This window comes from Sturnira hondurensis, unplaced genomic scaffold (genome assembly GCF_014824575.4).
Source record: "Sturnira hondurensis isolate 20B ecotype Veracruz unplaced genomic scaffold, ASM1482457v3 Scaffold0001120, whole genome shotgun sequence".
In the NCBI taxonomy this organism is placed as follows: Eukaryota; Metazoa; Chordata; class Mammalia; order Chiroptera; family Phyllostomidae; genus Sturnira; species Sturnira hondurensis.
This window is the reverse complement of record NW_028073751.1, coordinates 3,008,704-3,023,346: the sequence shown is the minus strand read 5'-3', so window position 1 is coordinate 3,023,346 and position 14,643 is coordinate 3,008,704. Positions and strand designations below refer to the sequence as shown.

Sequence of the window (14,643 nt, the reverse complement as noted above, 5' to 3'; positions counted from 1 at the left end):
GTTTGCTCCTGTGAGGAAGGCCGCTGCATCCCAGTCTCCAAGCCTGTTGAGCTTTCTCTTGATTGGCCTTTAAAAGTCTAAAGGGCCGGCATCTCGTTTCCATCATCTCTGTAACCTCCACAGTGCCTGACATGCCTTCCAGAGTGAAGGCATGACTGGGCAATGCAAAGTCCATGTGCTGGATGAGCAGTGCGGAACCTGTCATCTTGCTGCCTTGCACTGTTACCCATCTCCTATATTGCTATTTAGCTTTTACCAATTTTGTGTCTTCTACCCCCAACAAAATAGTAAGTCAATAGAGAAAAGTCTCATACCCCACATTTACTATTTTGATTATTACTAAATATTTAGTATTTACTACACTTTACTTAATTCTTTTTCATAACATACAATCAATACATTAATAAGTGACTCTATATGAAGAACAGACTAGCCATTAAGTAAGGGTTCCCAGAAAAAAATCTGAATGAAAATGACAGCAGACTTTGCTGGTTGCCCACGCGACAACCACATTCATTCCCCTTTGTAACGGCTGTCAGACTTCCACTTGGGTATCCACCTATTCTTCCTGCAGTTCGAGTACCTCGGGGCAGCTCCTCCTGCGCCTGCTCCAGGGAGAGCGCAACCTAACCTAAATCAATCCATGTTGCCCTTTTGTTTCGAGACTGAGTCAAAGGAGTCCAGGATTAAGACACTGGGATTGGTTCTGAAGTGGTTTGATTAGTTAAAAGTGTGGGGGCTTCTATTAACACACTCCCAACTTTCCTTCCCCTTAAAACCGGCACACGCAAAGTTTAGCAGACATGTCCTGCAAAACTGCGACCGCTAACGTGCACACCCGAAGGAGCCAGTCTTGAGATGGAGCAGGCACTTGAGGGAGGCAGAACAGGAAGAAGGAAAGGAGTGGGATTCCAGATGACTTTATAACAGCTCAGAAATCAGTCTGAAACTCACCCCAAATCAACTGTCTGCAGAGTTTCTAGTCCTAGGAACCTGTATGGTAAGCTAATGCACCCTTCTGAGTGACATTCAACCAAGCATGCTTCACCCAGGGCTGACTGGGCCTGGCCCTGTGCTAAGCAGCAGGGGTAGAGAGATGGACGCAGCTCATACTCTCCTCTTGGGTAACTGGCTAAAACAAACACACAATAAGGATAGTGATTTTTAGGAAAGGTGGTAAACAGACTGCTGGGTTAGAAGCAGGGGCTTAAACCCAGTAGGAGGAGGAGGGAGTGGGGAGCGTGTCATATGAGGGAGGCGGTCATAAACGGAAACTTTTCAATATAGAATCAGAGTGGCTTGAGAGTCTCTACTCTGACCCTAATTGAAGTCTGTGCCCCATTTGGGAGACTGATTACTTCCTCGGGGGTCTGAAGGGGATTCAGAAAAGAACTGGGATTCTTCCCCTTCGCAGCTCTCTGGTCTCTGCTGACGCGGCATCACACTCTGGCCTGCAAATGGCTTTTCTCTTTGCCCTAATGCAGAGGCTCACTGTGACTAATCCTGGAATTGTCGCATGAATTTGGGCATATGCAATTGCTGTCCCATTCTGTATCTCCTCTCTCCTCCGAGAAGGCTTTGGTAAACCTGTAGGAAACGGAGTGAGCCCTGGCTAACACAGAAATCAGTTTCATTAACCCCTCTCTGGTCATTCACTATCTATTTTTTAAATCATGGAAGTAGAACACAGCCACCATAGCTTATTCTTTCCTGAAATTGGTGTGTGTGCTCGAGGAGGGGTCCTTCAGACTGACCTAATCTCTCCAAAACTGTAGTTTAACCTGATTAGTCCAACAAGACCCTGCAGTAATGATTTATCCTCACTCTAGCAAAGATTGGAACTAGATTTCTTGGAAGGCATTGTTTTTCTAAGAACAATGAGCAGTGAAAATGAGAAAAAACAAAGCATCCAGAACTATCACAACCTCAGACCTCAACATTTGATGACTTTTCTCGATTCATCTATTTCCATCTATTCCGCATTTTCCCGGGTCGCTCTCTCCCTGGCACCCTCCGAACTCCCGCAGGTGTGTGTCCTCCCTGCGCCTCGCAGTCATGCTCTCCCCTCATTTCGGGTGTGTACTTTTCTCCCTCTGCGCAAGGAACCCCTTCGTGCCCGGGCAGGGGCGGGGGAACGCCATGCACTACTCACAGAGGGACTTGAAAGAGCAGAAGCCACACGGATGCTCCAGCAGCCATGACTTGCCCGCTCCCGCAGCGCCCCCCCCCCACACGCATTCTGTTCCTGTGTTTCTAAGACACAGTCACGTTAAAGGAATAAAAGTTTGGATCTATTTTCTCTATTTTCAGTTTCCTCTAAACAAACAAACAAAAAACACCAGTAAGGGAAAGAGAACCACCAAAGTCACAGAAACAGCATCTGCGCTGAGATCAAAGTCCTTTTGAAAAGCAGAACTTCCCTCGGTGGGGATCTGTTGTTCCCAAGCTTGAGTCAGGAGCACAGCAACGTAAAACACAGTCCTCAAACCACTTAGCACAACCAAAACACAAAGAGTCTTAAATTTAAGGTTCGATACTAAACTTTGTAACATGAATGTTTTCCCTTATAAATTTGGTCAGGTGAAATGAAAGTCCTACTATGAGGATCAAATGAAATGTAAACGGTGAAAATTGTAGCATTAAAGACAAATCAGAGCTCCAAAAAGGGACGGCTCAAATTGAGCAGCAGCCAAGACCCATTAGTAGATTATGTTGAATGACCCCTGCTATCCCAGCATCCCATTCAAGACACGCGCAGACTCACAGGCTCAGCAGCGCCCAACAGCACAAGGAGAGCAGAAGCTGTTCTTTGGGGAAGTGGTCCGTGGAGATAAGATCACTATAAAACAACTCGTCCAAGCAGAAACGCAGGGAAGAACACTACTTTCAAAGTTATTATTTCTAAATTACAAGATAGCCGATAGCCTGGCATTGAACCTGCAGGTAGCACACTGGCGAGTCTTCCCCTGGAAAAAAATTACTGATCTTTCTCACCGTTAAGGAGATTTCAAGAAATGACTCACCCAGTCACCCCACAGCAAAGCCCCCCCCACAGAACTTCTAAATGACTTTTTATTACCTCATATATAAATGAATGGACAAAGAAGATCATTAGACATTTGGGGAGAGCCTGCAACATACAAAACAGAGCAAAACAAAACAAGAAAGAGAAAACACGACGACCTAATATCTAACAAGAGGAAAGAGTTAAATAAATTATAGTACGTCTGCACAGTAGTTCATCTGCGGTCCTTTAAATCTGGTTTTGAAGCATCACATAATATTAAGTGTAAGAAAAATTTCAAAGCTACATATTCAGCATGATCTCAATTTTCTTTAAAATATACATATGTGTGTGTATATTTTTTTACATTAGAAAATACAGACTTTATTTATTTTTTTAATTAATTTTTTAATCTCAAACCTCCAGATAATCCTGATAACCACGGAAGGACTGCAGAAGGAAGGTTCACACCCCCGGCCGACCTGACACCCATCATCCCGACCAACAGTCCCTGAGATGATCACCATCTGGGACACATCCAGGGGCTAAGAAGGCAGGACTGATTCTTCTTAAGAATGTACTTTTCACTATAAGAACTCTTAGCTTTTCTTTCTTCTTCAAAATGCTCTGGGTACGGCCTAGCTGAGACTCCAGCTTGTAAATCCTGACTTTCAAATAGATCTTCAGAATTTATTTCTAGTAAAGTGCCCAGACTCTTTCTGAACTCTCTACACAACATTCTTGTGGGAGCGGGGGAATGAACCTTGATACTCCACACTGTATCAGAGACCTACACATAAAAGCTAAAACAATCAAGCTTTTGAAAGCACATAAGGTTCTCGTGACTTTGGCAGTATTTACCTTATGACCCAGTATTTACCTTATGAGCCAAAATGAGTGCATAAATCTACCTAAGATATGCGTGGCAATGTTCAAAGCAGTTTCATTTATAATAACCCCAAACTAAAAACTATCCATATGTTCATCAAGGGCAGAACCACTAGATTAGGATATAGTTCTATAATTAAAAATTTCCCAGCAGTAAAAAAAACGAAACAATACTATATGCGACAATGTAGATGAATGCTACAAAGATGAGCAAAAGAAGCCAGACTCGACAGACTTCACACTGTATGATTCCATTTATATGAGGTTCATAAACAGCCAAAATGAGCCTATGAACACCGACTGGAAGAGGCACGGGGAGAGCCTTCTGGGATCATGGAGACGTTCTACATCTTGAGCTGAGTCATGGTTACATAAACGCTACAAACTCACTGAGTTGTACATTAAGATTTTCACACTAAGTTGTACGGTAACAGCAGACAGACAAAATTTGGATAGAAGAAAAAATCTGGCTGGAATAATAGGTATTTGTCATTTATTTATACTCGTATTCTTTTGTATTTCTGAAAGTGTGACTAAGGCAACCGATATCGTCAGAAATAAATTAAGTTTACTTAGTGCTTTTCATGTTGCCCCACTTTTTGTTTTTAATGGCTACAGTGTCTCTGTAGACTTTCTATCCACTTCCAGTACCCCAGTTTCTCTTCCTATTACTAATCTTCCCTTGTTGGTAACCTGTTTTTTATTTGCGTTTCACTGCTTTTTACAGTGATTTTTGTAGTTGTGATTCTTTTTTCATAAGACACTTCAGCTCCCTAAGTTATTTAAATGTTTTCTTTCTGCTTCAAACTGAAAAGTCACTTTGCTAAGCACCAGACATGGGGTAAAAAACACAAAATTCTCTCGATTACACACAGACTCTCCCACTTTGCAAATGACTTTATGGTTAAAGCCAGAAGTTGTGCTTATCCTTCCATCCTAACATATCCTTCTTGGGAATTTACAAATTGTTGTTAAAGTTTAAAAACAGGAGAGTACAGATTTTATTCGAAAGACCTCCTCTGTATCTTATCTCTTAGCCCCCTGATTAGCTGGTCTTTAATAAGATCTCTGAAGTAGGTTATTTTATATCTGAGGTCCCTCAATTTTTCTTGATTCTCATGTCTGTAATTTTGGGTATGGTTTGTTGGGCTAAAAAAAGCTTTGGAATTACTGGCTTTGTGCTGCTGTTGTCTCCTGTTTACAGGACCCAGCACTAGCGGTTCCCAGCACCACCGAGATAATGGTAAGCACGACACAATTTCTTCTCGGACTAGTGAGAGAGACATTAACATCAGCAATTACGAAACCGAGCTAAGAGTGTGGGAACATTTGGTGCTGTAAGTTTAGAGTAGAGACCACACGTCAAGGAAGTCAGAGAATGCTTCTGAGAGGAAGTGGTAAACAACTGCAAGTCAAGCGCAAGCGCACACACGCACGGGTCAGAGGTAACACTCTGTGAGAAAGAGCCAAATGCATTTGAGGAACTGAACAAACTCATGATGGCCAAAGCAGATTGTATGAAAAGAGGCCAGAGTCAGCTCACAGCCTTGCTAAGAATAGGATCATTTTGGGATCTTTGCAGCTTCCTTTTCTACAGTTTTATAACTTTTAAAAAGATTCACATAATTTATGTTTATTTGTTGGATACTACTGGCAAACCTAACAGTTTTTTTTTGTCAACAGAAGTACCTACTACATGACAGGCCGAGTACTGGGAATATGAGAGAAAGAATTCCAGCTGACTTACTCTTCCCCTTCAGTACTGCTAATAAAAATAAAATTATCTTTTCCATTTGTCTGTTATAGCAGATGGAAGTTCTTCAAATTTCAGGGGTGAGGACAATTTGCCTATATAGATTAACTAAATTCACTTTGGAGGGGTCCAGAGGGTTATGCAAGTTTACTGAGACCGAGATACAAGCAGAGCCCGAATGAAGCCACCAATAGGGAAAGCTGTACCACACACACACGTGAGCATATGGGCAAATGGCTTCAAATCCGAACCCCAAAGCCACAAGAACAGGCGTTCCAGAACCACAGGCGTTTGCCCATTAAGAACCTGCTCCTAACCTGGGGGCTGCAGAACAACAGCCGAGCAACAGCCGGAAGTTCCTTATTTTTTACAATGTGGCGGCGATGACTCCAACACCGGAGCAACATCAGGAGACCTCACCGGTACCATAACACGGACAAGACCTTTGTTTTTATGACCGGCTCACCATTTCTAGCACGTTTTGCCGTTACCATTTCCTAAGTTGCTTTTCTTTTGGGGGTAGATCAGAAAGAGATAGCCTGCAGTGTTACTTCACTATTTATGGTCCAAATACTGATTTTGGAGTTGGCCTTCCAAATGATTATTAGCCATCCCCTATCCCAATCACCATTTTTTGTTTTTTTGTTTGCCAGAGAGTTCTACCAGGCCCTGAGCTGTCCCCATATAATCAACAAATGACTAAATATCAGAGCGTCTCTTTTATCAACACTCTGGCTTGTGGCTTTGGACTAGGCTCCCTGCGGAGCGCACAGTGACACACAGCTTAGAGACGGGCCCTTCCTGAAGAAGGGGGTCAAAACGCATGTGGGAGGCAAAATTAACAGTGGGTCCCTAATGTTTACAGGAAGCATCCTTCTTTTTATAGAGGGTCCATCCTTTTTTCTTACAAATTCTTCAACAAAGACACATTTTTAAGTAAAACCTCAAATAAATAAATAAAGACACTCTAGCCTCTGAACCAGTGATTTCACTTTTAGGAATGTATCCTACAGACACATACTGCTGCTGGGATGCAAACAAACAAAAAATGAATTTTATATATATAGTTGAATACCACACGCACTTATTGTAGCATTTGTTTATAACAGCTACATAGCATAAATATAATATGTAAAACATAATGTACACATATGTATTTATATAATATACAACATCCCAGAGGCCCATCAATATGGGAATGATTAAATAAGCCATGGAATTCCCAAACTGTGGAACTGCTAGTACTTGACCCTTAAGAAGAATGAATTACTAAACAACAAAACAAGCAAGCAAGCAAAATGTAACCAAAGACACTGAAATAGAGAACAGGCTGACAGTGACCAGAGGGAAGAAGAGAAGGAATTTCAGGGGGAAAGGGGAAGGGTTTACAGGAACTAGTATAAAGGACACATGGACAACAACTAAGTGGGGGTGGAAATGGGAAGGAGGTGGGGAGCACTGGGCAGGCGGTGAGCTGGGATGGGAGTAAAAGACAGAAAACTGTACTTAAAAAACAATAAAAAAAAAAAGAATGAATCAGAATGACTGGGGTGGCCAAAAAGTCTGTTTGGTTTTTTTCCATCAAATAAAAGACACATTTTTCATTTTCACCAGTGACTTTGTTCATTTGGATATTTTGAGTATGTTGGCTGTCTCCTGCTATTGGCTTCTAGTGGGTGGAGGCCAGGGGTGCTGCTAAACATCTTCCAATGCATAAGACAGACCCACAGCAAAGAATAATTTGGCCAAATGTCAATAGTACCAAGAAATTTTGCAAGTCACTTTTGATACACTCGATCACTCACAGCACCTTTACCATACAATGCACAAATCTTTTTTTTTTGCGTTTCAGTGTATTTTTACCTTTCTTGAAATAATAAAACAACATATGTGAAAATGTTGAATATCTTTTTCCATCTTCAATATTAAAATAGCTGCAGAAAATTCACCAATTTTGATACGTTTTTTTTAAAAAATGCACGCTGATATGACAGCTGTCACAACACAAGCTAACAAAATTGTTTCAAATGAAGTTAAAGGCAACTACAGGCTACTAGAGCCATCGCGTGGAAAAAACATACCAGACTTCTTGGTCAACCCATTATATTTTCTATACATATTTTAACAATGAAAATTAAAACTTGCTAATCATTTTTGGATAAAATCTGCCACATGATTTTTAAGAGAGAAAAAAAGTCCATTTCTTAACTCATTGAGCAGGAAAGCTGTGCTTGTAGAGGCTTCCAACAACCATCCAACTATCAGTTTGTTCCAGTTGCCACCTGGAGAAACTAGCTGCAGGGCAGGATACACAGTTGTAAACAGTCGCAAGGGTTCCAGGCCATCCCGAGCAAGGGCCCCTTTTGCAGCCTTATTAATCACGCATGGTCCTCTGCAGAAACCAGAGGACTGCCTGCATGTGGGACTCGCATTCGGTTTCTGCCTTCAGTTTCTGGAAGGACTCCAGGAGGGTGGACCTCAGCCTCTAGTCTGACAGCCGACAACGCCAGCAAATCCTGACCACAGCCCCCTTCCCACACTGCTGGGACCCCCACTGGGGGAGAGGCACCTCCAACTTCATCAGGTCAGGGACTCTGGTTACTACCCCACCTAGGCTATCTGAAAGCCAGTCCAGGCAGGTGATGGTTGGATGGGAACATCTGAATTACTTCTAGTCACTGGGACACACAGGACAGCATTGTAACTCTAGAACTTCAAATAGCTAGCCCTCAAAGTGACAATGGAAAGAAAATAGGCCCAGCAAGAGGGAGGGTCGATTGAAGCAGCCATGAACAGAATGGCAGGGAAAGGGGAAGAAAGCTGTTAACACAGTGAGTTGGGGAAATGAAAGGACCGGTTAGAGCACGGATGGAAAGACAAGGGGTGGACTCTGCCCCCTGCCAAGTTGAAAGGACACATTAGAGAGGGGACTGGTGCATCTCTCCCAACAAGCCTGACAAAGCCACTTCCCAGGCCAGATCCCCCACCAGCACAGCCCCTGAAAGACTGGCTCTGCCTGACTACCCCGCCCCCCAACCCACCCATTCCCCCCCCCCCCCAAGCATTAGATTAGGCCTCGTAGGGAAATTGAAATCTCAATGGCTTAAAAAGAGGCCCCTACAGCTTAATGTGCTGGTAATTTTAACTAAGCACTCCTGGTTCCCGTCGCATACCACGCCAGCCGGCTTTGCTCCACTATTAAAGGGCGCCCTGCTGACCCTTGGAGGAAGCAGCAGCCCAGCCGGCCCTGCAGGGGGGCTCTTAATGGTCAAGAGTGAATTTTACTTCACACCAGCAAGCACCACCCACGTCTACCATGTGCGGCCCCCTAAGAGCCTACGGACAAGCCCCAGGCAGCTCACTCTGCCCTTTCTTCTCTTCATTTTCATAGGATATTGAAAGAAACAGGCATTATGGGCAACGAAGATTAGAAAACACAAATACCAGACAGGTTCAGGTTTCTGTCATTAGCACTATTCCCCCAAAGGTACTCTGTATGTGGAAGACAAGGGCCTCAAAAAGTATGGGGTGTTGGTGAATTTTAAAAAAGTGCATCCACCCTGAACTAAAACCCGGGTTTTCCAAGAGCATTTGTGCACAGAAAGAACAACATACCACAGCACCAGTGAAGTCACGCCCCTGGTGAAGGGTCTAGAATTTGATATAGTACACAGTGTCACAGCCACTCATGCCTCCATTTGCAAATTTCATACAAAAACAGCAGAGGTTTCACAATGCCTGCACTTACTTCTTTTTAGCTCCCAGATTCTTCATTCTGCTGTGTTCCTAGTTTCACAGAGCCATAGGGAGTTTCAGAAGATGGGATTTAAGGCGCCCCCTCTAATGGCCTGCCTACCCCCAAACCTTCCCTGCCACCTGCCTCCTGACGTCTGAAAAAATGTACGGAGTCCTATCTTTGGCTGAAGGCAGTACTTTCCCAAGTAGCACATGTAGCATGATTTGGGAACAATGGGCAAACAACTTAATTTTAATAATTATACCTTTTATTTGTGGAAGGTGATAGTAGTTTCAATTGAAGGCAATGATACTTTTTCCCTTTTAAATAAAGTTTTTAAATGTTTAAAATGGGTCAATTTAAAGAAAAATGTTAAATATAAGACAGATGGCACACAGAGGAAAGATAAAAAACATGCAGGGGGAACACAAATAAAGTGAGATAAAAATAGATAAAGCATCCACTTCCAAGCCCCTTGCTTCAGAATGCGACCATCCCTCGCCGGAGTTTCTTTCACTGCCATCGGATACCAAAGATCAGCAAGATTGAGTTCAGCAAAGTCAGCAGAGCCAGAAGGATGTAGAAACTGGATCAGAGATATAAGAATCACATTGGCCTTAGAGAGGATGTTGTTGAGGAGGAAAGGCTAAGGATGGAGGAAGAGGGGGAAGTGCAAGGTCTCGGGAAGCTTGTGCAGCGGGAAAGCAGTAAGTATCAGGCTTAATGGAAGGGACTCAGGAGATAGGCACGTTCCTAGAAAAGTCCCCTTCTTCATCCTTATTTTCCCCAATGATCCTGCCCAAGACACTGAAAGCCGCCGAGTGGTAAAGTAGTGAGGGCAGCATTAGAAATTTAACGTGGCAGAAGTCTAACATCAACTTCAGGAATTTTTCTCCCCCAAAGCCTTTGCAGTTCAATTGTTCCCCATCCCTGGCTTTCTTTGAACACTGACCACATGGTCAGATAATTTTCAGTAATGGGGTATTTTCTGGACCAATTCTCTTGGGACTAACTAATGCTTCTTTAGCACCAGTTGTTAGAGAATTAACGATAGGCACCTGTGAATCAGGCCTTACTCTCAATGAGTAAGTGCAGGTAAATCAAACCCTTGTCCCACCTTGACCGCCAACACTCCCTTCAACTATTTAACTGAAAGGGTGAAGAAAAATATATATCACCCCTTGTTTTCAGCAAAGTCATACCACACTGGCTTGCTGACCACAGAAATTATTCAAACCATTTGCCTCCCTTACTTGAGGCCTAAATCAGTGTGAATATTACACATCTCTCCTAAAAACTTCAAAAGAGAGGTAATTCCAACCTCACTTCCTTTTGAAGAGTGCCCAAAGAGGTGTAAACCTTTTTGGCTGAAAGGTCAACTCCTGTCCAATCCCCTCGCTTCTGTAAACTGCTGGTTTTTAATTGCTGACTCCCATTTTATAGCCAAGCCAATTAGCAGTGCAGGCCCAGTTGGGGGAGCCTGAGAGCCTGGAACTTAGCCCTCAGTCTGAGAATAGGAAGCTTCTCCCTCTCCCGTCAGAAGTTTGCTCAGGTGAGAACTATGCCTAGCCAACAAATGTCAAAAGTCTAAGATACGAATATTCACAGTTCCGTACAGTCTCTGGGACCATCAGCAAGTGGGTGAATCTCCCATGGCTGATGGTAGGCCTGGTGGACTGGCATAGGAGGGGGGAATTTTTAAAAATGACTATTTCATTCATTCAATTTAGTGAGCTTCATTACCAACTTGTCTTTGATGAGCTTAATAATAAATTCCTTTAGGGATGAAGGGGTGTTGGGTCTAAAGCCCCACACCTGCTAGGTTACTGATTTACTCCAGGCACTTTAAAATAGAGTGGGCAAACGTCTGAACTGATTTACAGGTGAAACATGTAAATCAAACATGCACTTACCCTCAGGCCTGCAGCTCTTGATTGTAGGCATATTGGTAACCAAGCCCAAATACTCGGGAAACTCTGCCCCCCCCCGCCCCCACACAAAAAGCCTTAGGGTTTGAAGGAGGCTTTTACAAAAATGTAGAATGCCCACTCCTTTCCATTTCACTACATCTCAAGATTCACCACTCATCCAGAATTAAAATACTTGCTTTGGATGAGTTCAAACTTTATACAAGCTTCTCATTAATTCTCCTCAGTACCTCTGTGAAGGGAGTACTGACCATTAACTATCCCGTTTCAAGGTCGAGGGATGTTTCAGTGCCAAGAAAGGAGGGCCCTGCCCAAGGCCTGGCTGGGGTGGCAGCCGAGCAGGCCCAGAATGCTCCGTGGGAGGTCCATAGCCCTAATCCTAGTTCTGCCTCTCACCTGCCTCCCAGTTCCCCTTTAGGGAGGGCGTTTCAGTTTCTGAACAGAACACCCAGCCCCAGTGAGCCCAGTTCAGGGAAACACATTAACATTTTTCTTTTCCCGACAATAAAGTCTTAAATTCTCTATCACTGAAAAAAACTTGTAGCGGCAGCAGGAGTGAAGGAAAGCGGAAAATTCCCCCAAACCCTTGGCCTACTTAACCACTGTGAAAGTACATGGTTTTACAGTGTTTGGGGGAGAGGAGGGCAGGCTGCTTGTTTCCAAAGGAAGCACGGTTGGTTGGCTGGTTCAAAAATTTCCAAAGAGATTTAGAAAATGGTTAACAATTCAAAAAAATATGGCCAAGAAATGTAATATCCAGCCATCTGCAAAGCCCCTTAAAAATCACTATTAAGATAAGGGGTGGATAGGGACAGGGACTCATCAGGTAGGTAGTAATGTATGGTGGACCCATTGCTCTGGTGACCTATCTTAAGACTTCTTTTCCAGAGAATGACTTCATTGATCTGACTGGAAGCCCCCCTGGGAGTTTGCGCTCCCCAAATGCCACCACGCCGATGTGCCCTCTCTCTAGCTCTGGGCAGGGTCTCTACATTTATATACAAGCCAGCTGCGGCCACTTCCCAAGTTCTCAGCAATTCCCTAAAATGCCTTTTACTGTAGGAGATCCCTGGAGGTCCAATTCTGTTTACTGGAGTCCAACAAACACAAAACAAGTTGGTGGAAAAGTTCAGCCGTATCACTTCGTCCCAGAAAACAGAAGTTCCTAAGGTTTAGTGTAAAATGGACATCAGTGCTTTTTTTTTTTTGAGTCACAGAATCAGTAAGTTCCAGAGCTGGGAAAGACCATAAATCACCAAATCATTCCTCTTCCGTAATTAAAATGTTTTCTGTTTCAGGAAGGTAAGACAAAACGGCCAATTAACACTTGAGCATTCTGACGCCCCCGGGGAACCCCCAGGCTGCAGGGGAAAGGTAGAAAGGGGGAACTCCTCGTTCTCCAGTTAACAAAGAGCAGGGGACTCCTTTCAGCTTCCCCAGTGCCCACATCCATGTTTTGGGCACTGGTTATCCTTCAACAACTTACCCCCACTAAATCTACCAGTCACTCGGGGTTTGGGTTTCACCCTGGGGACAAATGTGTTTGTAAGACAGTTTGAAACCTCTGATAGAAGGGCAATCCAATTACCGAGCATACATAGGCTGGGGCAAAAGTAGGTTTACAATAGTGAGTACATGAAACACAGTTTACTCTTTCACTAGTATTTATTACTTATTGTACTATTTGCCATACGAACAACTGTAAACCTACTTTTGCCCCACCCTGTAGAAGGATGCAAAGCTCTCAGCCAGTTATTAAATCTGGCCAAACGAGATAAGAAAATGAGCTGCAGTTGGTGCTTTCTTTCTAAGAAGGCATTTTGTTTGTTTTAATCAGCTAACAATGACTGGGGTGTACAGCCCCTGGCTGCCCGCACCCCCATCCGTCTGTTATAAATATTTCATAAATAGCGTTCGCAGAATCCTATCACATCAGAGTTCCAGGTGTTGTCACCTCTTTCCCATGTTGTCACAGCAGCCTCCTTAGTGTCTCCGCATCCCGGGGACTCCTGCTACCCCAATCTAGCCGCCGCCTCAACGATTCGCATAGCGCACAAACCTCCAGCTGCGCGCTCCCGAGTTTTCCTAACGCGCCCTAACCGAATTCTCAAAACTTGTTCCCCCCGCACAGGCCCAGTACTTTCAGTCGGTCACAGAACCGTTTTTTTCCCTCCAGCGCCAGGACTCCGGGCTCCTGCGGAGGTCTCCTTCCCCGCCCGCCCCCCAACTCTTCCAATTCCCCACCGCAGCTGAGAGAACAGTCCCCGCTCCGACTCACTCCGCTCTGATTTCACCTCCCCCAACAGGTCTATTCCGTCTCAACCGTCAGTATTTCTCTCCACCGCAGCCCCGAAGGTGTCCCGTCGGGACACCCCCGCCGGGTTTCGGAGCGGCCTCCGACCCCCCGCAGGCCCAGCTTGAAGCACCGACTAGGTCCCTGGCGGCGCCTCAGAAATCGCGGCCCAATGCAAAGAGATAAAGAAGCATCCCGCAGACGTCCCCCGAGACAGGGTGTGGCAAGTGCCGCTCCAAGCCCGTCGAAGCCTCCTCGAACCGCCAGACCACAAAACCAGGAGCCCCTTAGCCCGCCGCCCAGAGGCCGGGCGGGCAGCGTCAGATCCGCGTTCCCCGCACCCGCCAGCCTCCGCCAGCCTCCGCCAGCTGCCCGGCAACCAGAAGCCGGAGGAACGGCCAGGGGGTGAGGGAGGTGAGGGGGTGAGGTGTGTGTGAGGGAGACACCCAAGTGGGCATCGGGCAGGCTGCTGCCGCTCCCCGGGATCCCCACCCCTCTCCCGGGGCTGCGAGCGCCCCCATCCTGCCCGGGTGCCCACTGCTCTTGGGGAGCCCTCTGGGGAGCACTGGGACGCGCACGACCCTGGAAGGGCCCTGCCGGCCCCTCAGCCCCTCAGTGATCCCAGCTTAGCCGGGCCCGGGGCCGCCTCACCTCACCTCTCCAGCAACCGGCTGGGCACCGGTGGAGTCGAGAGCCGACGGGACTAGGTAAGACGGCACAAATAGCTCAGCACTTGCCTCTGAGTGAGTGAGAAGCCGCAGCGCGGCTGACGTCACGGCAGTCCCAACAGCCGCGAGCTGCGAGTCACCTGATCACCCTGGCAACGCGCGCGGGGCGTGGCAAGGCAGAGGGCGGTGTCACAGCTTGGGCCCCGCCCCCAGCCTCGGGCCTTCGGGCGCCTAGGGGCGCGCTGCTCAGCCGCCAGCGCCGCGGGGAGTGGAGATGAGAGTCTGTCCTGCCTGCTAGGGCCTCTGAGCTGGGCTAGATGCCTGACGCGCCAACTGGGCCCTGCAGTTAAATTGGATCTGTTCTCCAAGACTC

General features: G+C 45.7%; 1 long non-coding RNA gene across 1 annotated transcript in view; it reads right to left on the bottom strand.

Moving 5' to 3' along the window:
* Positions 1-14,394, bottom strand: part of LOC118997910 (uncharacterized) — a 62,032-nt gene extending 47,638 nt beyond the window's left edge. The window contains exon 1 of the long non-coding RNA XR_005068755.1: positions 14,259-14,394. This is a non-coding gene — a long non-coding RNA (uncharacterized LOC118997910). The remainder of the gene's footprint in view (positions 1-14,258) is intronic.
* Between the last annotated feature and the right edge of the window lie 249 nt (positions 14,395-14,643).